Raw genomic sequence first — 21,860 nt, 5'->3', positions numbered from 1 at the left:
CATTTTGGAGGCCTTTGGAGCATGTTTCGGGCTTGGAATGGATAGCAAATGCATGGGCCAAGTGGATGGACGAATTTGAGAACTAAAGAGGCTAAGAATATAAAGAATTATGGTCCAAAAGATGAAGAAAACAGCCCAAAAATCTGTCACCCCAACTTGCATTCCTTGCCATGCAAACCACATAGAATTCCCTTTGGATTCCATGCCATGCTTGATCACTCTTGTCCCCTACATAATTTCTAATTTCATGCTTCAATTCATTTAATTATTACACTCAATTGCTTGATACCTCTTGTTCCCTTCACTCATTAGATTTTAGACAACATTTACATCCATTACATGCACCAATTGATGCTCCATCATTCACATTTGGAATCCAATGCCATGTGCAACACATGTTGTTGCACCTTTGACCCATTTGTTGACACATTTCACCTCATTTTCCATCTCTATGCAATGTACACAATCATTCATGCTCCCTAGCTACAACACCACTCAATTTTACCCTTCACACTTTGCATCATTACTTCATTTTCACCCTTGGACCATTGCACACCACACACACAAATTGTCATGCATTTCATCCTTAACCTAACCTAATTTTCTAAGGTTTTTGGGGCCTATAAATACATGTTTACACCCCTTGGCCAAAGGACAATCCCCCATATTCATCATTTTATCACAAAAATTCGTCCATACACACCCTAGGAAGCAAAACACCCCAAAAACACCATTCTAGTGCCTAGAAAACATAACAGCTACTCCACCTTCTTCCACCCTCTTTGCCTAGTTCTCCACCACCCTCCAACCATCAAACACTCCTCCACACTCACCCTAAACCCTTCCATACCATTCCCCATCCATTCTACATCATAAAACTACCCAAAATCTGTCCATAACCCAATCTGCCGCAAGCAAGGGAAAGGAGGAATCTTGGATGCACTTGCTACCAAGTTGGAGCATTTTAGGTGTTTTCTTTCCTTTGATTTTAATGTCTAATTTTATGTATCTTTGCTTTGTGAGTATGAGGAACTAAACCCCTCTTAGTTAGGGGGTGATTCGAAACTATGTTCATACTTGCAATATGATTTGATTACATCCAGTTGTGATTCATAAGTTGTGAATTCAATTTACTTATCCGTTCATATAAAAACTAATTTGTGTATGTTGGTTAAGAGTGCACGCTTAATTTTCATGCATGAATTTGACGCTAGAATATAAGGGAGTTTCACCTAATCGTTATAAACTTATATTCACAAGTAGTGAAGGTTGCTAGTCACAATCACGTTAAGTAAACTCTTGGCATAAGTTTCATGCAAATCATAGTAACGAGTGCCTCGTCAATGCTTATGTTTTTCATAGAACTTAATGATTCTTGCTTGTATCTCTATTATGCAATTCATGTAGGGAACTTGTAGGGAATGTTTTGGGTTGTCGTATGCAATCATCCAACCTAATAACTTGTGGAAAAAACTGAGGGTTAATTAGTGCAATTCACGGTTAATTTGGGGCGTTGAGTATTCATAGCTTATCGAAAAGCAACTGGAAATCGTTTTGTATGCAAGTGTGACATATGTGGAGAAGAACCTCCTAGCTAATCTTCCATCCATAAGTTTCATTCAAATTCACTTACAATCTGTTTTGTTTTACAAAGTTTGTTTTGTTTTCAAATTCATTAAAACCAAAATCCCCCTTTTACTTTATTGTTTCAAAGTGTTTAATTTCTGTTTTGGTTGTGTGTTAGAGTGTTTTGATTCACCCAAATTTGTCTAAGAATTTGTTTACTTTGTTCTTGTCTTAATTTAATTATTTTCGTCAAAAATCAACCCCATCTTATTTCTTTGAGTCATATTAATTAGAACTTGTCTTAGATTATGTTTTTAAGTGTTTTAGTTCATTAGAAAACCAAAATTTGTCCAAGTTTGTGTGAGAGTCCCAAAATTGCCCAGATTGTGTTTTTAAGGTAGTTTTGAGTGTTTAGGGGCTGTTTTGAGTCTTTTGGTTTGTTTTAGTGTTTTAAAGTATAGTTTTGCATTCTTTGAGTCTAGTTAGTGTTTTAAACTTTGTTTTCACGTTTTCAAGTCAGTTTCCAAGTGATTTAGCAATCCCTCCTAATCCCCGGCCTAGAACGATCCCTACTTACATACTTTACTACAATTGATAAAAAGAGGGTTTAATTTGTGTGTTTAGTTATTTTACGCATCAATGAATGTGTTGGAATGTATGATTGAACGAATATACTGTGAAGCTGTTTGTTTATTTGAATAGTCTTGTTGACATATACTTAGACTTTGTTTCATGTTGGAAGCATTCATGTTGAAGCTTTGAACCCGAGTGTTTCATTGCTAGGAATGTAAGAGGATTAGGATCAAGTTGTCTAAATCACCTCTTTATTGAATTCATGCCAAATAGTCATTGTTACATAGGATGTCGAACGGCTGAAACTTAACACTTGTACAATGTGAGTTTACTTGTAATAGTACTTCAAGTGATCATCGTTCCATGGATGGCCAAGGGTCTTACCATCGGAGCTTCTAAGCTTGTAGGAACCAGGACGACTGATGCCAACAACTTCAAACGGTCAATCCCAATTTAGACTAAGTGTTCCTTCACTCGGGACTTTGTCGCAAAGTAATATTTTTTTCAATACTCAGTCCCCCACTTTGAAAGAACGAGGTTTGACCCTTGAGTCATAGTAGTTGGAGATGCGCTGCTTGTAGGCGACATTCCTCAAGTAAGCCTGGTTTCTGTGTTCCTCGACTAGATCTAAGTTAAGGGTAAGTTGTTTTTCATTTTCGCTTTGCACGTAGTTCTAGACTCGGAACGTTGCTTGCTCAAGCTCAACTGGGACAACTGCCTCTGTACCAAAGGCAAGTGAGAATGGGGTTTCCCCTGTTAATGTCCGATACGAAGTGCGGTATGACCAAAGAACTTGGGGTACAAATTCTGAACAACAACCTTTAGCCTTGTCCAAGCTGGTTTTCAAAGTTCGCTTGATTATTTTGTTGATGGCTTCAACTTGTCCATTAGACTGGGGATGAGCTGGGGAAGCAAAACATAAGTTGATGTTGAACTTAGAGCAGAACATCCTGAACTTATTGTTGTCGAACTGTCGCCCGTTGTCAATGACTATCGCATAAGGAATGCCGAATCTGCAAGGAATGTTCTTCCATACGAAGTCTTCTATTTTTTGCCTTAGTAATGGTTGCCAAGGGTCATACTTCGACCCATTTTGTGAAGTAGTCAACTGCAACGATTGCATAGCGAACTTTGCCCTTCCGTGCAGGCATTAGGCCGATCAAATCAAGTCCCCATTGGGCGAAGGGCCAAGGGCTGATCATAGGAGTGAGCGGCTCGAGAGGGGAGTGAGGAATAGTTATGTAGCGTTGACACTTATCACATGAGCGGGATATTCTGATGGCATCTTAGTGGAGCGTTGGCCAGTAATATCCTTGGCGAAAAACCTTATGTGCTAAGGATCGAGATCCAGCATGATCCGTAAACTCCTTCATGTATTTCCCGAATGACAGTTTCCGCCTCTGCGGGCGTAAGGCATCGTAGGTAAGGTAGGTTAAAACCCCACTTGTAGAGTTGGTCATTAATGATCAAGTAACGGGTAGCCTTGTTTTGAATCTGCTTAGCTTGGACTTTGTCATTTGGAAGGGTGCCATGAGCAAGGAATCTATAAATCGGGGTAATCCAACTATCCCCCTGTTGTAAGTTGCACACTTCCGCAGCAATGGTGCTTGGTGCTGCAACCAATTCGACTTGAATTTTTCTCCCAATCTTGTCTTCCACAACTGAGGCGAGGCGAGCTAAAGCATCTGCATGACTGTTTGCCGCTCGAGGAATTTGGGTGATCTGGTAGTGGAAGTGCTTGAGCAACAATTGTGTTTGTGCCAGATAGACTGCCATGGAGCTATCCTTAGCGTCAAAGTTGTTCATTACCTGGTTAACCACCAATTGGGAATCACTGAAGATATTAATTCGTTTTAACCCCAAGGTGTTTGGCTAAACGTATGCCTGCTAGGAGGGCTTCATATTCGACCTTATTGGTCAACGCCTTGAATTTGAAACGAATAGCATACTCCATCGTCACTTTGTCAGGGGTCGTAAGGACTAGTCTTGCTCCACAACCTTGTTGGTTGTACGAGCCATCAACATATAGACTCCATGCTGGGGTTGTTGGTTCTATTTTCTGAGCTTCCAAGGGCAATGAAACCACTTCTTTAGGCGTAGAAACAATGTCAACAGGATATGTGAAGTCGGCGATGAAGTCTGCCACAGCTTGGCCCTTCTTAGCTGGCTTTGGTTGGTAGGAGATGTCAAACTCACCCAATGCTATTGCCCATTTGATCATTTGCCAGGAAGTGTCAGGACTTTGGAGTATCTGTCGAAGAGGATGATTGGTAAGCACGATGATGAAGTTTGCTTGGAAGTAAGGGCGAAGTTTTCGAGCAGACATGACCAATGCTAGAGCCAATTTCTCAATGTTGGAGTATCGTGTCCGTATCTTGTAAGGCCTTGCTAGCGTAATAGACAGGCCGTTCGACATTCCCATCATTTCTAATGGGAACGGAACTTACTGCTGAAGCCGATACCGACAGATAGATAATGAGAGTGTCACCAACCTCAGGTTTGGAGAGCAGAGAGGCTTTACTTATGTAGTCTTTGAGGTTCTTGAATGCCTCACCATAATCATCAGTCCATGTAATGTACTTCTTACTTCCCTTAAGTGCTTTGAAGAAAGAAGCACATCTGTCTGTGGCCTTAGAGATGAACCTAGTTAAGGCTGCCACCTTGCCAGTAAGGCTCTGAATGTCTTTTGAAGTTACCGGTTCTTTCATGTCAAGGATTGCTTTGATCTTCTCGAGATTAGCCTCAATGCCTCGTTGGCTTATCATGAAGCCTAAGAATTTGCCAGAGCCTACGCCGAAGGCACATTTGTTGGGGTTCAACCTCATTTGATACCTCTTCAAAATGGTGAAAGTTTCAAATAGGTTGGTGATGTGTTGGTCAGCATGTTTGCTCTTGACTAGCATATCATCAACGTAAACTTCCATGCTCTTCCCAATCTGTTCGGCGAACATTGAATTGACCAGTCTCTGATAAGTCGCTCATGCATTCTTTAAGACGAAGGGCATGACTTTATAGTAATATAATCCCCTGTCAGTAGTGAAGGCTGTGTGTTCTTGGTCTGGAGGGTTCATGAGGATTTGGTTGTATCCTGAGTAAGCATCCATGAAGCTCAGGAGTTCACACCTTGCCGTAGAGTCTATAAGTCTGTCTATGAGAGAAAGAGGAAAGCTATCCTTTGGGCATCCTTTGTTTAGGTCGGTGTAATCGACACACATTCTCCACAAGACATTTACTATCCCCCTGTTGTAAGTTGCACACTTCCGCAGCAATGGTGCTTGGAGCTGCAACCAATTCGACTTGAATTTTTCTCCCAATCTTGTCTTCCACAACTGAGGCGAGGCGAGCTAAAGCATCTGCATGACTGTTTGCCGCTCGAGGAATTTGGGTGATCTGGTAGTGGAAGTGCTTGAGCAACAATTGTGTTTGTGCCAGATAGGCTGCCATGGAGCTATCCTTAGCGTCAAAGTTGTTCATTACCTGGTTAACCACCAATTGGGAATCACTGAAGATATTAATTCGTTTTAACCCCAAGGTGTTTGGCTAAACGTATGCCTGCTAGGAGGGCTTCATATTCGACCTTATTGGTCGACGCCTTGAATTTGAAACGAAGAGCATACTCCATCGTCACTTTGTCAGGGGTCGTAAGGACTAGTCTTGCTCCACAACCTTGTTGGTTGTACGAGCCATCAACATATAGACTCCATGCTGGGGTTGTTGGTTCTATTTTCTGAGCTTCCAAGGGCAATGAAACCACTTCTTTAGGCGTAGAAACAATGTCAACAGGATATGTGAAGTCGGCGATGAAGTCTGCCACAGCTTGGCCCTTCTTAGCTGGCTTTGGTTGGTAGGAGATGTCAAACTCACCCAATGCTATTGCCCATTTGATCATTTGCCAGGAAGTGTCAGGACTTTGGAGTATCTGTCGAAGAGGATGATTGGTAAGCACGATGATGAAGTTTGCTTGGAAGTAAGGGCGAAGTTTTCGAGCAGACATGACCAATGCTAGAGCCAATTTCTCAATGTTGGAGTATCGTCCGTATCTTGTAAGGCCTTGCTAGCGTAGTAGACAGGCCGTTCGACATTCCCATCATTTCTAATGGGAACGGAACTTACTGCTGAAGCCGATACCGACAGATAGATAATGAGAGTGTCACCAACCTCAGGTTTGGAGAGCAGAGAGGCTTTACTTATGTAGTCTTTGAGGTTCTTGAATGCCTCAGCACAATCATCAGTCCATGTAATGTACTTCTTACTTCCCTTAAGTGCTTTGAAGAAAGAAGCACATCTGTCTGTGGCCTTAGAGATGAACCTAGTTAAGGCTGCCACCTTGCCAGTAAGGCTCTGAATGTCTTTTGAAGTTACCGGTTCTTTCATGTCAAGGATTGCTTTGATCTTCTCGGGATTAGCCTCAATGCCTCGTTGGCTTATCATGAAGCCTAAGAATTTGCCAGAGCCTACGCCGAAGGCACATTTGTTGGGGTTCAACCTCATTTGATACCTCTTCAAAATGGTGAAAGTTTCAAATAGGTTGGTGATGTGTTGGTCAGCATGTTTGCTCTTGACTAGCATATCATCAACGTAAACTTCCATGCTCTTCCCAATCTGTTCGGCGAACATTGAATTGACCAGTCTCTGATAAGTCGCTCCTACATTCTTTAAGCCGAATGGCATGACTTTATAGCAATATAATCCCCTGTCAGTAGTGAAGGCTGTGTGTTCTTGGTCTGGAGGGTTCATGAGGATTTGGTTGTATCCTGAGTAAGCATCCATGAAGCTCAGAAGTTTACACCTTGCTGTAGAGTCTATAAGTCTGTCTATGAGAGAAAGAGGAAAGCTATCCTTTGGGCATCCTTTGTTTAGGTCGGTGTAATCGACACACATTCTCCACAAGACATTTTGGAGCAGGAGACTTTCCTTGGCCGGATTCTTCTTAACAAGGACAACATTTGCTACCCACGTTGGATAATTGACTTCGTGGTTGAAACCTATACCTTTGAGTTTTTCAACTTCTGCCTTCATTGCCTCGTACCGTTCAGCGTCATAAGATCTTCACTTCTGTCTCACTGGCTTAGTCTTGGGATCAATACTTAAGCGATGACAGATTATATCTGGAGAGATGCCTGGCATGTCCTCGTATGACCAAACGAAGACCTCAGTGTTCTCTTGCAAAAAAGAGATCAATGCCAACCGAAAGGGTGGTGACAAGGTGGTACCAATCTTCACCATGCGATCCGGATAATCTTTTGAGATAGAGACCTTCTCCAACTCTTCAGCGGGTTGAGCTTCCTAGGTGAAAGAGTCATCTCGAGGATCGTCAGGTTGACTGTTGCCACCGTGAAGATCCAAGTTGGATTCGTCTGGGCTGGTCTTTATGACTTGGTCATGTATAGAAAGGGTTTCCTTGGGCACATGCAGGTGTTGTTGCTTGACCGAAGTGTTGTAGCATGATCGTGCACTAAGTTGATCTCTTCTGATGTAACCATTGCCATAGGGGGTTGGAAATTTCATCGACAACATATGTGTGGATACCATGACCTTGAGATCATTAATGCATGTGCATCCGAAGATGACATTGTATGCCGTTGGGCAATCAACCAACAGGAAGTTAGTGGTAATGGTAGCTGTGTAAGGGCATGTACCAATGGTGAAAGGTAAGTGTATGCTCCCCAAAGGTTGCACGATATCACCGGAGAAGCTTATTAGAGGGGAAATCAAGCGGTCGAGCAAGTGTTCAACTACATTAAGTGCCCTAAAAGCTTCAGCAAACATGATATTGACAGAAGCCTCCGTGTCTACCAGGATTCGTCGTACTTCAAAGTTGGCTATGTGAGCTTCCACGATCAGTGGGTCGTTGTGAGGGTAGAAGATACTTTTTTCTTCCTCAGGGTAGAAACATATTGGATCCCAGTTAGGCTTTTGATACTTACCTCCCCTGATGTCTTCCACGTGAAACACTTGATGGCCAGACCTTAAAGCTCGTTCACTATTCTTCATGGCCCTGTTGGAAGATTTAGATATGGATGTGCCACCACTTATGGAATATATCACATTTACCTGGCGTTGGTTACAGTTACCCCTTGGAGGATGAAGGAGGAATTGATCAATTTTTCCTTCACGTGCCAAAACTTCAATATGATCACAAAGGGTGATACACTTTTCGCCGTCATGGTCGTTGTGCTCATGGTAGCAGCAAAACGTTCCCGTGTTCTTCATGGGCTTGTAATCCGGGTGCCTCTGCTTTGGCTTCGGTATCAAGTGTGCTATGCTGGGGTCAATGACCACGCATGTGGCATTCAAATGTGTGTATGCCTCATACCTCAGGGTAGGGGCTGTTCTGACACGTGTTTGACCCACTGTGTTGACTACCTGGGGTCGGGGATTATCATGGCGATACCCTTGGTTATCGCGGTAGTGTCCCTTACTCTTTTTACTAAAATGAGACTGGTGATGATGGAAATCTTTCCTTTTGCCCTGAGATTAATATGTCTGTTGACTTGGCGAAGTATTAAGTAAGGCAGGAGGAGGCACCGCTGCCGTTTGGAAGGTCGAGGTCTTCTCATTTGGTTGGATCTGGCTTCCACTCCCTACTTGCTGATAAGGGGTGGTTTTGGGGGGTTTCCCTTGATATGTCCTTGCCTCGGCGGAGGCATGGTTATAAGCATGTGCCATCACCTCAGAGTAAGTCTTCCAAGTGTTGGCATTGATCATGTACTTAAAGAAACAATCACGTAGCCCTGCCGTGAAGGCCTTGAGGGCAGTCTTGTCATCTGCCTCAACGCATCGAGAATACTTATGGCTGAAACGACCAGCATACTCTCTTAGTGACTCATCCGGCTTCTGGCGAATAGTGTACAAGTTATCTGCAGAATGCAAGCGATCGGTCTGGAAGATGTGTTAAATGACAAACAGTTTCCTCAGTTCCTCAAATGAGTCTATTGTCTTAGGTGGAAGACAACAATACCAGTTTAGAGCTCCGCCAGAGAGGGTGGAGGGGAAGAGAAGACATCGCTCTTCGTCGGTGTGGATCTGATATGCCATGGTGGACTCAAACTGGTTAAGGTGTTCAATTGGGTCATCCCTTCCAGTATAGAGTTGTAAACCAAGCTTCTGTTTTGTCTTCGCTTGAAGGGGGTGTCAAGGATCCTCCTTGTGAGAGGGCCAGGCCTAGGTTGGTTCCAGTCAGGTATCTCGGCCTGACGTTCGGCCTTCAACTTGTTTACTTCCTCAATGAGCTGTAGGACAAAGGGGTCCTGAGTAGAGTCATGTACCACTGGTATTTTCTTTCGTAAGTCTCCACCGCCTCTTGGAAATAGGAAAGTTTGAGCAAAGGCGTGCAATTTTTCCTTGGACTCGCCGTACTGACTTCTAGGGCGAGTCTGTCGAAATACCTCAGAGTCCCCTGTACCTTCATGTTCCTCTAGCACCTGTCGTTCCTTCCCTAGATTGGCAGCTAACCTGGGTCGTGGGAGGGGACCGAGTCTTTCAGGAACCCTTGGGTTATTGATCTTCGAGCATATGTGGAGGGCATTCTCTCGACTTTGCTTTAGGAAGTCTCGGCAGTCACGATAAAAGGTTTTCGATCCTTCCAACCCTTCTGCAAGGAGGTGTCTTACTCCACTTCTCCTGCTTCGGGTCGAAGCAGCTGAGATTGGTCAAGTATGGTACAAACAACTTTTTTATCATGGAAAAAATGATGGACAATAATAAAAAGTCACATAATCAAATTTATTGTTTTTTATTGAAGCCTCACCCACATATGATTTTAGCATATTTCTAATCTCTATTCTCAGTGCTGCTCCCACGTTCTCACTCCCTCTCTTCTTCTCATTTTAAAAACAAAAATAAAAAATATTCATACACATCTAGTAAAACCGAAGAAAACCGGTTGAACAAAAAAAAAAACCCGAACGGATACCGATCAGCCCAGCCTGATCCGATTTGGGTTTTGATTTTGAGACAGAATCTAAAAACTAGTTTCGGTTTTGTGATCTATGAAGCCCAAATTTATTTTTTCTAAAGCCCAATTTCCATAAGCCTAATTGCCAAACCCTAATCTACTACCCTCCCTCCCTCACCTCAATACTCGTAAGATCTACTTATCACTTTCTCTCTCTTCCTCCCTCACCACACTCAACCAACCGCCATCAACTTCCCTCCTACACCTTCATCTCTCTCTCTCTCTCTCTCTCTCTCTCTCTCTCTCTCTCTCATCCCGCTGTTTGCATCTCACTCTTTCTTCCTCTCTTACCACTCGCCTGAACGGACGATATAATTTACACTGAAAGAATGAAATGTGCTTAAACTCATAATAGATTAGTAATAATGTGGTTCAAACTTACCTTCGGCGAGAATTGAACATAAAATCTTTTACTTATAAGTGAAGAGAAATACCAATAGACCGTACTACATGGCGATCAATTCTAAGTTTTAAGTTTTAATTTATTACCAAACAAATTATTAGTTCCTAATTATAAAATTGCCTAGTTGTTGACCAATAGTAGCTTATGTGTAATGTATAATTTGCTCCTATCTTATGTAGATCAATCAAGATTAATAACACCGCCTGCAACTCCCCTACATTTGATATAATTAAGCAAACTTTGTCGCTTTGTGTTTGTGTAGCTTGGACTCTGAAATTGCCGGCTAAGATTCCACGTGGCAACCTCTCTTTATGCCGAAGCTGTTGGGGTTAGCGTATTACTCGATTCATCCATGTTTGATCGATGTTTATAAATTATAAGTTAAACCTCCTCTTCTATCGGATCGATCGTCTTCTATATATATATATATATATAATTGCAAGAAGCATTTTGCCGCTGCAGTTAATCAAAACGAAATGAGCTAGAGGGACCTAACCCTCAAAACCCTCAACGTGCGCCCGTAGATATATAGAAATAGTACCATGAATTCTAATTCGAAACCAAATGGCGCAAACTTAAGGGGTGGTACCAGGAGGAGAGTTCCCGGGATGCCCTTGATCAACGGAGGACGGAAGGACGACAGATATCATGATCAAGATCTTATTCTGTTCCAGGAGTTGCAAAAGCGCGAAAAAGAATGCAATATCGTCAGCCTCCTCCAACCCGTTTCGGACGAGTTTGAGCTAAATGGTACGTACGGTACTGCTGCATATTATTAGCACGTGTATATATACAAATATTAACTGTATAATAATTATTACTATATATATTAAGTTTTAGAGGCAAATTAAAAGCATATTTTTAGAATAGGAAACTAGATATTAATCCTTGAAAAATATTATCTTTAGACTAAAACCTTAACCAAGATAAAAAAACTAATTATAGTCATTTGACTTATGTCCAAGTCAACATTTATATTTAATGCCAGACTTAATTTCTTTTATGTAATTTTTTTTCTTCCTATATTATCCTTGAGTGAATGATAATGTCTCATATTTAATTTATTTATAACTTTTCATTTTATTGCTAACATAAATGATTCTACTTAAAAATGAAACTTTTTGTCCAACCCAAAAATTATCTTCAACCGTGTAAGAAGAAAAGGCTAGGGCCACCATCCACATCTAATCTTTCTTCTTCTTATACATCTAATAGTGCATGATTTATTTTTACCATTTTTTTCTAGTGTTGATGATTTATTTTTACCTTCTCATACATCGAATCTACCGATTTTTTCTTTTGATGCTAATCTATCAATACTTCCGTACCTATATGTACATATGTACCGACACTTCAACATCGATACTTCCGTACCGATGTTAACGTATCAATACTTTCGTACCTATATGCATGTATGTACCTATGTGTATGTATGTACCGGCACTTCCATACCGATACCTTCGTACCTATGTGCACGTATATACCTACACATATGTACCGACACTTATCCAATTCCTATATATAGATAATAAGGAGTTGTTATACTATTTTTTTTGTGATATATATATATATATATATATATATATATTAAGGGTTATTATTTAATATTTTAACCTATTGTTTTTGTAGTTGATTTTTCTATCTTCGACTTCTTAAGGCGACTGACCTAAAATTACTATAGACTTAATTTGTTTGTCAGCAAGTATAAATTAGTATAATTTACCTTAGTTGGATTTATCTTATTGACTTTCGTATCAAAATTTAAATGTTTTTTAATTTTGAATGGTTTATTAACAGAAAATATTTAAGCCTTAATTATAGAATAGGTTGACAATTTAAATGGCAAAGTTTGTAAATATGGTAGGTAATAGAGGTATCTTGTAATATGATGTGGCGGTGAATATTATATTAGGGACTTAAATAAGATTTTGAAACCCATTCAAGTTATAATCTAAAAATTATCTTATATAGGCCCTAAAATCTAATTGCCCCTTTTTAGAACTATATGTGAATATTTCATATATGCTTCATCGGTTTCTTAATTTGATTCATTTACTATGGCTAGCCCTAGCTAGCTGTTTGTTACTTTTTAATTATTCATTTACTATAGCTAGCACTAACTCGTCTACATTTGTTTTGTTTGTAATAAAATTTACCTTTTTATTTTTGAAAAAATAGTACGATGTTCATGATTAAAAAAAGTAAAGATAGTGTACATGCAACTGCAAGTGCCCGATAAAGACCATTTTAATTTACCTTTGAAAACAAAAAAACTGCACGCAGGAAACTATCAGCTCTACAGAATTGCGTCTGCCAAGAAGGGATCTGAAATTTTTGCCGAAAACGACAAGAACGACTATGATTGGTAGGCCTTCTTTGTTTATCCCCTTTTTATCCATTAATTTGATGTCAACCTAAATTTAATTTAATTTCCAGTTTTGTTTCTTGCTTTTTATTAAAGAGAGATACGACATAAAATAAATAAATCAAAGCGAGAAAAGGAGTGATCAATTTTAAGTTTTTAAGCAAGTGATCATTTACTACAGTGGTGAAAAATTCTGTTAATGACTAATCTAAAATATAATTTAATAAGGGGTGTGCTATAAAATTCTGTTAATGACTAATCTAAAATATAATTTAATAAGGGGTGTGCTATCCACACACCCCTTTTTACTTCTCCCACACCCCTTGTTAATTTATATCCTTTGATCTTCTTCAATTCATCCGATCCGACGGCCGAAAATTAAAAGGGTGTGAGAGAAGTAAAAAAGAGTGTGAATATCACATCCCTTTAATAAAATCTATCGTTTGGCAAAAAAAAAACCCTAAGTTTTTAAGTTTTAACTTACCAAAAATAATAATGAGGTCCTAAGGGTAAAATGAATAGTACCATATTTGACTTTTTAGTATAAAAATATAATTTTTCGTTAAAATGAACAGTACCGCAGACTTTTCGTTAAAACTCCCATTAAAATTGCCTAGTTGTTGACCAATAGTAGCTAATATATATGTTGCGCATGCTCTTATCTTATGTACATCAATCAAGGTTAAAAACACCGCCTGCAACTCCTCTTTTCCCGTCTCTGGAAATGGACACAAATGGCCCTGAATTGGTCGTTCAAAGGGAAATACCAATCTTCCAACCTCTTTCGCGGGTATGTAAATATCTTTTTTTAATATATACGATATTATCTATACTAAAGTGTGGACTAAGTTTTACATTAGGCTAGTCATAATAATTTGATTCGAATTTTCCTTTGGCGAGAATTGAAAACTAAGACCTCTACCACTAAACCATAATACTGAGTCGAATTTGAACCACATACCATGCATGTAAGCAGAATGAGCCACTTAGTACTGCGATCTAGTAATATTCCTCTTCACTTGTAAGTGAAAGATCATAGGTTCGATTCACGCTAAAAGCAAATTTGAATCACATTATTGCAAGCCTATTTTGAGGCTTAACCTACTCCCTCACACTTCGTATAGGTAATATCGTTTATTCAAAAAAAAAAATTCTTGATGTCATGCACGTAAATAGAATAATAGAAAATGTAACAGAGTTTGGATGAAATGACTAATTCTCTCCATTTTCGTTAAATTCAAATACCATAATTAACACAAAATCAATTCAGAAACGAAATCTAAACTATGATGAAAATTTAAGGACAAATTCTATGGTTTACTCTTTTTATCAAAATTCATAAAAGGGTTTTTATATTAACACCCCACAAAATGTTGAATGCACCCCACATTAAAATTTAAATGACTTATTTACTCTACTATGTAATGGCAATTTTGACCTTATTAGGTTTTAAAAAAAATAAAGATTTATAAATACACCCCAAATCACTTTTAGCGTATTATTTATCTTCTCAACTATCAAACATGTTGATTAAGAAAAATTGTTTTTGACTAATGGAACACGAAATCGATGTTTCAGGAGCTTCACATGAGGTAAGACTTCATAGTTTTCATTGTTTTAGTGATTTCGATGACATCGATAATTATTTAATCTTGCGTTTGCTGCATTATTTAAACTTCTATATTCATATTCATCTTTTAGTGTTCATATGGTTAGATTCAATCCTTGAAAATTAAAAATGAGTGTTATAAGATTTGAGAAATGTGGGGTGTAAAGAAAATGTGGGGTGTATGTACAAAATATAAGATGTATATTGAGAATGTGGGGTGTGGGGGTATTATGGGAAAGTAAGTGGGGTGTATTAAGATAATTTTTAAGTGAAAAAGCAAATGTGGGGTGTATTAATTTTGTGGGGTTTATTCAACAATTTGTGGGGTGTTAATATATATAATTAGCCTTCATAAAATTCATATATCGAAATGGTTGTGTTTTTTAACCAAAAGAAAATTAATGACTTTTTAGTAAGCTATTAAGAATTTAAATTTTTTTGTAATTTCTTAGTCAGTAAAAAAGTGAAACCTAATTTCATTAGACGATTGAAATAACGATTTTTGAATTATGGTCGAATTGAAGTTCTAGTTTTTGAATTAAAAATCCGTAACATTCGATATAATAATTTGATATATGTGGAGAATGGGTTCTTTTAACTGATTTTGTTAGCATTTTTATCTAATTATTCACGTGGTTATTTTTCAGTCAACACAACCTTACTTTAAAAGTTGATCACGTGCTTCTACGTTTGCAATTTAAGACAAAAACATGAAGGTAATTGGCTAAAACAATTAATGCCCCACATTAAGGCAAAAATATCACGGATTTCTAATTCTAGAGACAAAGCTCCGACTTGATCATAATTTAGAGGTCATTCGCATGCCATATTAACTAATGAAAGGAATTACTAATAAAAAACATGGATGAAACCAGTTTGCAGGTAGCAATTGCAACATAGAGGCAGTTGAGCCAAGAAATGGGAGACCAAAATCTCCGAACCCAAAACCGAAAATCCCGGTGAGGAGAAGTGTCACCCCGAGTCAAAGACGAAGCATCTGCAGCAGCACTGGCACAATTGTGTCATCCAAGGCTCAAACAAAAAACAGAACGACACCAATTGGAGTTGATCCTCGTCCGAACCAGAAACCAGCAACGAATGCTAATATTATTAGGTCATCAGCATCCGTTGACACAAGAGCAAAAAGATCAGCAAATAATAACGCGGTCGGTGAAACATCAGCTCCAATAGATTTCTTATCCTCGTCGGGCATGGCCATGGGATTGGGAGGAGTACTGAAGATGGAATATTCAAAAACAAAGCCAACGACGTCAACAACAACTACTACATGTGTCTCTGCTGCCTCCCCTGATCCTCTAATTGTAGCTAGATTTTCTAACGAGAAACCAGATAGTGTGAGGACAGAACAACGCTCGACTTCTGCTACACGAGGAGGACGAGGTCGAACCAGTACGATGCCCACTCACCTGATCCCGACCAAAGCAGCTGCACCAGAAACTGCTTCAAAACCGATAAGGAGGCAGTCATGCTCACCAAGCGTCTGTAGGGGTCGGAAAGTACTGGAACGCACGATGCAGGTGCAGGAGATTACTACTACTGCTACTACTACAATAGCACTTCACGGCAGTTTGAATAGTACTCCAAGTCTAAAAGGAAGAATTCAAACAGGAAACAACGGAACCCAAGTTCTGGGAAGCAGAATAGTGCAGAGAGTGATGAATGCTAGAAAAGCAGTTACTCATCATGAAGAAATAAAAGATCATAAAAAAACCCAGTGCGCGGTTTCTGATTAATGAAAACTCTGGTCTTCGAAGAATGTACGGTACTCATGCTAGCTAAGACTACGTACAATGGGCAATGGACCTCCAATTCTCAAACATGCATGCATACAAGACGCGTACTTATATATATATATATGTTGGAAAATTTATTATTATCTTAAATTTATTAATTGAATGGAAATTATAAGTGATGTCTTTTAGTGAAAAATATGTGTCTATCCTAATGAAGAGTTGCAACTTTTGACTCTTCATGAATAATCACATACTTCCAAAGATATCTCAACTTCTACAAATAGGGAAGGCCCCTATAATTGTAAAACAACATTTTATCATACATGTAATTATATATATAGTGCAATAAATATTAGAGAGTCTCATTGAGTTCATATGAGAGAGTTTTCAACACAATCATGGTTCATAGAGCTTTGCGATTTGGAATGCTACTATTACAAGGACATGGTCATTGTTGGGAGACACCATAGTGGAACGTAAACTTGCCTTAAGAACAAATTGTCCAACACTTACCTCAATCGTATTTTCCAGATTTTTCTAATCCATTATGTCATGTTCATTTAACATTGGTTACTTATGTGCATGCATTATTTTCATATATAATTGCACAAATTATTTCTTGATTTTCTATGTGATTTAATATAGCAATTAGACCCTATTGATGAAATTGGGGTTCCACCATAAAACCAATTGGCAATATGGGGAGTAGGCCAATATCATATAAGCACATAGTAAACTTTGTCCCTCACCAATGTGGGACAACTCTCAACACACCCCCGCACGTGTAACGGATTTTCAAGCCTACACGTGAACAACAATTGGGTGACGTAGAGCACGTGTGGCTGTTGGGCTTCACACGTGGACAACCTTGCTTTGATACCATGATGAAATTGGGGTTCCACCATAAAACCAATTGGCAATATGGGGAGTAGCCCAAGATCATATAAGCACATAGTAAACCTTGTCCCTCACCAATGTGGGACAACTCTCAACACCTATTTTTTCACCAATATATGCTTAACTTTTTCATGCTTTCCATTTCATATCCAGTAATTGTATCCTACAATTAGAATTGTTTATTTATCTCCCATTCAACCGCTAAATAATTTTACTGCAGCCAACCAAATGATGATGATGTAGTTGTTTAGATCCATAGTAGCTTGGTAGATTTTAAGTTGGGTAATGTTAGTGAGACCATCTTTTTTTAAACAAAAAAATTCCAAACAATGGTTGTAAACATCGAAATTTCCGTGAAATAAATGTTCATTAACATATTAAAGTTTCAACATGTCAGAGCATACGCGGTAGACACCATGCGTCTCACAAATCGTACATGTGAATGTGACTCATCAAAATCGGATGAGTCATCAAGAATGATACGTGTTAGCACTTGACAAAAATAAATTATTTGATTTTAATTAAGGAAATTGTTATTGGCACTCCAAACTTTCTATAATTAGAAAGAAACATACACTTGTGAGGAGTGTATAATGAGATTTTTGTAGTGCTAATAACAATTCCCTTAATTAAATTAAATCAAATGTTGATTGATGGAGTCTGTTGATGCACAAAATCAGCGAGGACTTTAGTACAACAGAAAGTGTTAAGTTTGTAACCTTCGCTAGATTGCTCCGGTCACTAGTGTGGATAAGTATGTAAATGGATAGAGACAGGGAAGCAAACACAAGATGTACGTGGTTCACCCAAATTGGCTACGTCCACGGAGTAGAGGAGTTCTCATTAATTGTGAAGGGTTTACACAAGTACATAGGTTCAAGCTTTCCTTTAGTGAGTACTAGTGAATGATTTAGTACAAATGACATTAGGAAATATTGTGAGAGAATGATCTCTATTTATAGAAGAGGGTTTCTAGTTTCATTTTGACATTGACACGTGTCGTGTTGTGATTGGCTTCTGATGTTGACACGTGTCGCGATATGATTGGCTTCTGATGTCGACACGTGTCGTGCTGTGATTGGCCTCCCGGTTGTAAGGAAACTCTTCTGGGTCCTTAACGGTATAACGTTGATCGGTGCTCAGTAGTTTCAGGATTTGTCAAGTATGGTACAAATAGTGCTCCCCTAAGTTCCCAAGTGAGGGAAGCTCCTCGGTTGGGAACTTGCAAGATCCAAGCCATTGAGTAATCACGAAACTTCTAAGTACCGAAGTGTGGTATCATTTTCACTTGCCTTATCTGTCTCATACATAGATGTGACATCTTCTCTAGAAGTAATTTTCCTCCATCCAGGGGTGGTATCTTTAACCGATGAAGATGCATAAGGTAATGTATCAATTTCACTTGAAGCTTACTTATAGTTTCGGGCTTGATCAAGTGCGATACAAAACCCTATAGTAGGAGTGCCCCAAGTCGCCAAGCTAGGAGATTTGCCAAAAGAGGTAACAGACAAGGTAAGCAATCAGACTTCCAAGAAAGCAACCTAGAACGGAGGTTTGACTTCGACTTCCGGTTGATTGTTCTCATTCTCCTTGTGTCGTAAACAGCAACAAGGATAAGGAGAAGTAAATGGAGAAGAGATGATATGAGATACTTCTGCTTTTAAATAAGTAACTTTCCACAAGCTTATTCTTGAACTGGGCTGGAGGGTTTTCTGGTTTCCTCCAGAGTATAAGGCCGACTCAAGAATTTGAGGGTCAAAACAAGTCCATCAAATCAAGAGTGCATTCGGCCTTGATGATATGGGATACTTTTGCTGTTGACGAAGTAATAGATGAATCGGCATATGTTCTGTTGTGCTTGTCTTCACATGCTTCCTTGTATCCTTTTCACTTGCTCTATATGTTTCTTAGGCAGATGTGGTATCTTTTCTAGAAGCATAAGATGTTGAAGATGAGTACTCGAGAGCAATGCCAGGTAAGTAATCAGGCAAGGGGTTCTAGGCAGTCAATTCCTGACTGGAAGCTTGATTCCAAGTACTGACTGATTGCTCTCTTTCTCCTTGTCTTGCAGGTAAGAACAAGGGCAAAGGAAAAGACAGAGAAAAAGCATGATATAGGATACTCTTGCTTTTGACCCTGATGATATGAGATACTCTTACTCTGGTGTGACTGGTTTGCATAGGTATTATTAGAGGGAAGAAAGCTGAGTATTTCGAGAGGGTTTGTTGGGAGTGCCCTCTCATATATGAGGAAGGGTTGAGCATTTTTGCAGGTCTGCCTGTCCGTGGAGGATGAAGGTCGACATATATAGGAGTCTCCCTAACAACAAGTAGTAATGCTATTCCTTTACCCTTCTTGGTCGTAGCAATGTAGTGGGAGCTACAAGCTTCACATGTTTTAACTTTGTCACAACACTTTGAAAAAGTGGTATGTGGTATCTGAAAAGCTGATGTTGCGTGTGAAGATTGCAGACAAGCTTTATCCAAGGAAATTTGGCTCTCGAAGTTCAGAGAGCGGTGCCTCTTCGATTTTCGAACAAGCAATCCCGTCGAGGATCTGGCTCTCGAGATTCAGAGAACGGTGCCTCTTCGATTTTTGAGAAAGCAATTCTGTTGGGAGTCTGACTCTTGAGATTCGGAGAGCAATGTCTTTTCGATTTTTTAGAAAGTAATCATGTTAGGAGTCTGGCTCTCGAGATTCGAAAAGTGGTTCCTCTTCAATTTTTAAGCAAGCAATCTTGTTGGGAGTGTTTTCTCGAATGTGAGTAAAGGTCAGGCATTTTTGTCAGTCTACCTTGCCACGGAGCACGGAAGTTGACACACATTGGGACTTTCTAGTTATCAAGCAGTGGTGTTGTTACTTTACCCTTGTGGGTAATAGTAGGGTAGCTGGACCTTCAAAATTTATGTGTCTAAACTTTGTCAGAGATCTTTAGCAAAGTTATCTATGGTACTCAAAGAGCTGATGTTGCGTGTGGAAAGTGGTGCCTCTTCAAAATCCGGAGAGTGGTGCCTCTTCAATTTTTGAACTAACGGCCATGTTGCCCTTTCTTTTATAAGGGCACCAATTGTGTGCAAGGAGTACATTCAGAGAGTTATTGCTTGTAGGAATTTTCCCCTTACTTCAGAGATTTATTGCTCCTCATTTCTCCTTTATCATTTCTGAGAATGTCTGGCCCATCCGACCGTCGTTTTGACTTGAACTTTGGTGAAAAGGCAGTCATGCCTTCTCAAGACAACATATGGCGCCCGTCCTTCTTATCCCCTATTGGTCATCTTACCGTTGGGGACTCTGTGATAAAGAATGATATGACCACTGCGGTGGTAGCCAGGAACCTTATCACTCCCAAAGATAACAAACTATTTTCCAAACGGTCTGATGAGTTGGTTGTTAATGATTCTTTGGCTCTCAGTGTTCAGTGTGCAGGTTCTATGTCTAATATGGCCCAACGCCTATTTGCTCGAACCCGCCAAGTTGAATCATTGGCAGCTGAATTGATAAGTCTCAAACAGGAGATCAAATGGCTTAAGCATGAGAATAAACAGTTGCACATGCTCACATATGACTATGCTACAAACATGAAGAGGGAGCTCGACCAGCTACAGGAATCTGATGGTTAGATTTTACTTGATCATCAGAGGTTTATGGGTTTGTTCCAAATGCATTTATTTCTTTCGTCTTCTGGGGCTGTACCGCGTAATAAAGCTCCAAATGATCAACCTTTGGTGCCTTCTCCTTCTGGGGTTCTGCCTAGTATTGAGGCTCCGAATAATCACCCTCTGGTGCCTCCTCTTTCTGGGGCTCTGCCGACTGCTAAGACTTCTCCTGAGCAACCTTTGTGAAGGCTCCCTCTTGTTTGTTTATTTTGATTCATGTATATGTACATATTTGTAACTTATGGGAGATATCAATAAACAAGCTTTGCTTCATTTCAACGTATTGTGTTAAATACACCAAGGCCTTCTTTACTAAGTTATTTGAATTTTTCCTTTTGTTGAAGCTTTGTGAGTGAAGCATGTAGGTTGAGGTAGTGCTCCCTTAGTTTCCCGAGTGAGGAAAACTTCTTGATTTGGAGACTTGAAAAATCCAAGTCACTGAGTGGTCGTGAGACTTCCGAGTATCAAGGTGCAGTAGCATATGGTAGGAGTCCCCCAAGTCTTCGGTCGAGGGAGTTGACGAATGAGACATTTCCTTTCTAAATGGTAGCCCAAAACTCCTTCTTTATATATATTTGTTATGAAAGTTGTTAGGTCCAAAGAAGATGAGGCCTAGGCAATTTTTTTTTTTCGATTTTTTTTTTCGAATTTTCGAATAAATAAATAAATATATATATATATATATATATATATATATATATTTTAAAGCTTTGTAGGTGAAGCTTTAGTGTTGAAACTTTGTAGGTGAAGCTTTGAGGTTGAAACTTTGTTGGGCACCATGAATTGATTTTGCTTCACACTATCTTGATCAAGATAGTGTGAAGCTTTTGTAGGTGAAGCTTTTGTGGGTCAAGCTTTTGTGGGTCAAGCTTTTGTAGGTCAAGCTTTTGTGGGTCAAGCTTTTGTAGGTCAAGCTTTTATGGGTCAAGCTTTTGCAGGTGAAGCTTTTGTGGGTGAAGCTTTTGTGGGTGAAGCTTTTGTGGGTCAAGCTTTTGTAGGTCAAGCTTTTATGGGTCAAGCTTTTGCAGGTGAAGCTTTTGTGGGTGAAGCTTTTGTGGGTTAAGCTTTTGTGGGTCAAGC

Source organism: Malus domestica, chromosome 12 (assembly GCF_042453785.1).
Source record: "Malus domestica chromosome 12, GDT2T_hap1".
In the NCBI taxonomy this organism is placed as follows: Eukaryota; Viridiplantae; Streptophyta; class Magnoliopsida; order Rosales; family Rosaceae; genus Malus; species Malus domestica.
The sequence above is the reverse complement of the archived record's forward strand: the minus strand, read 5'-3'. Positions refer to the sequence as shown.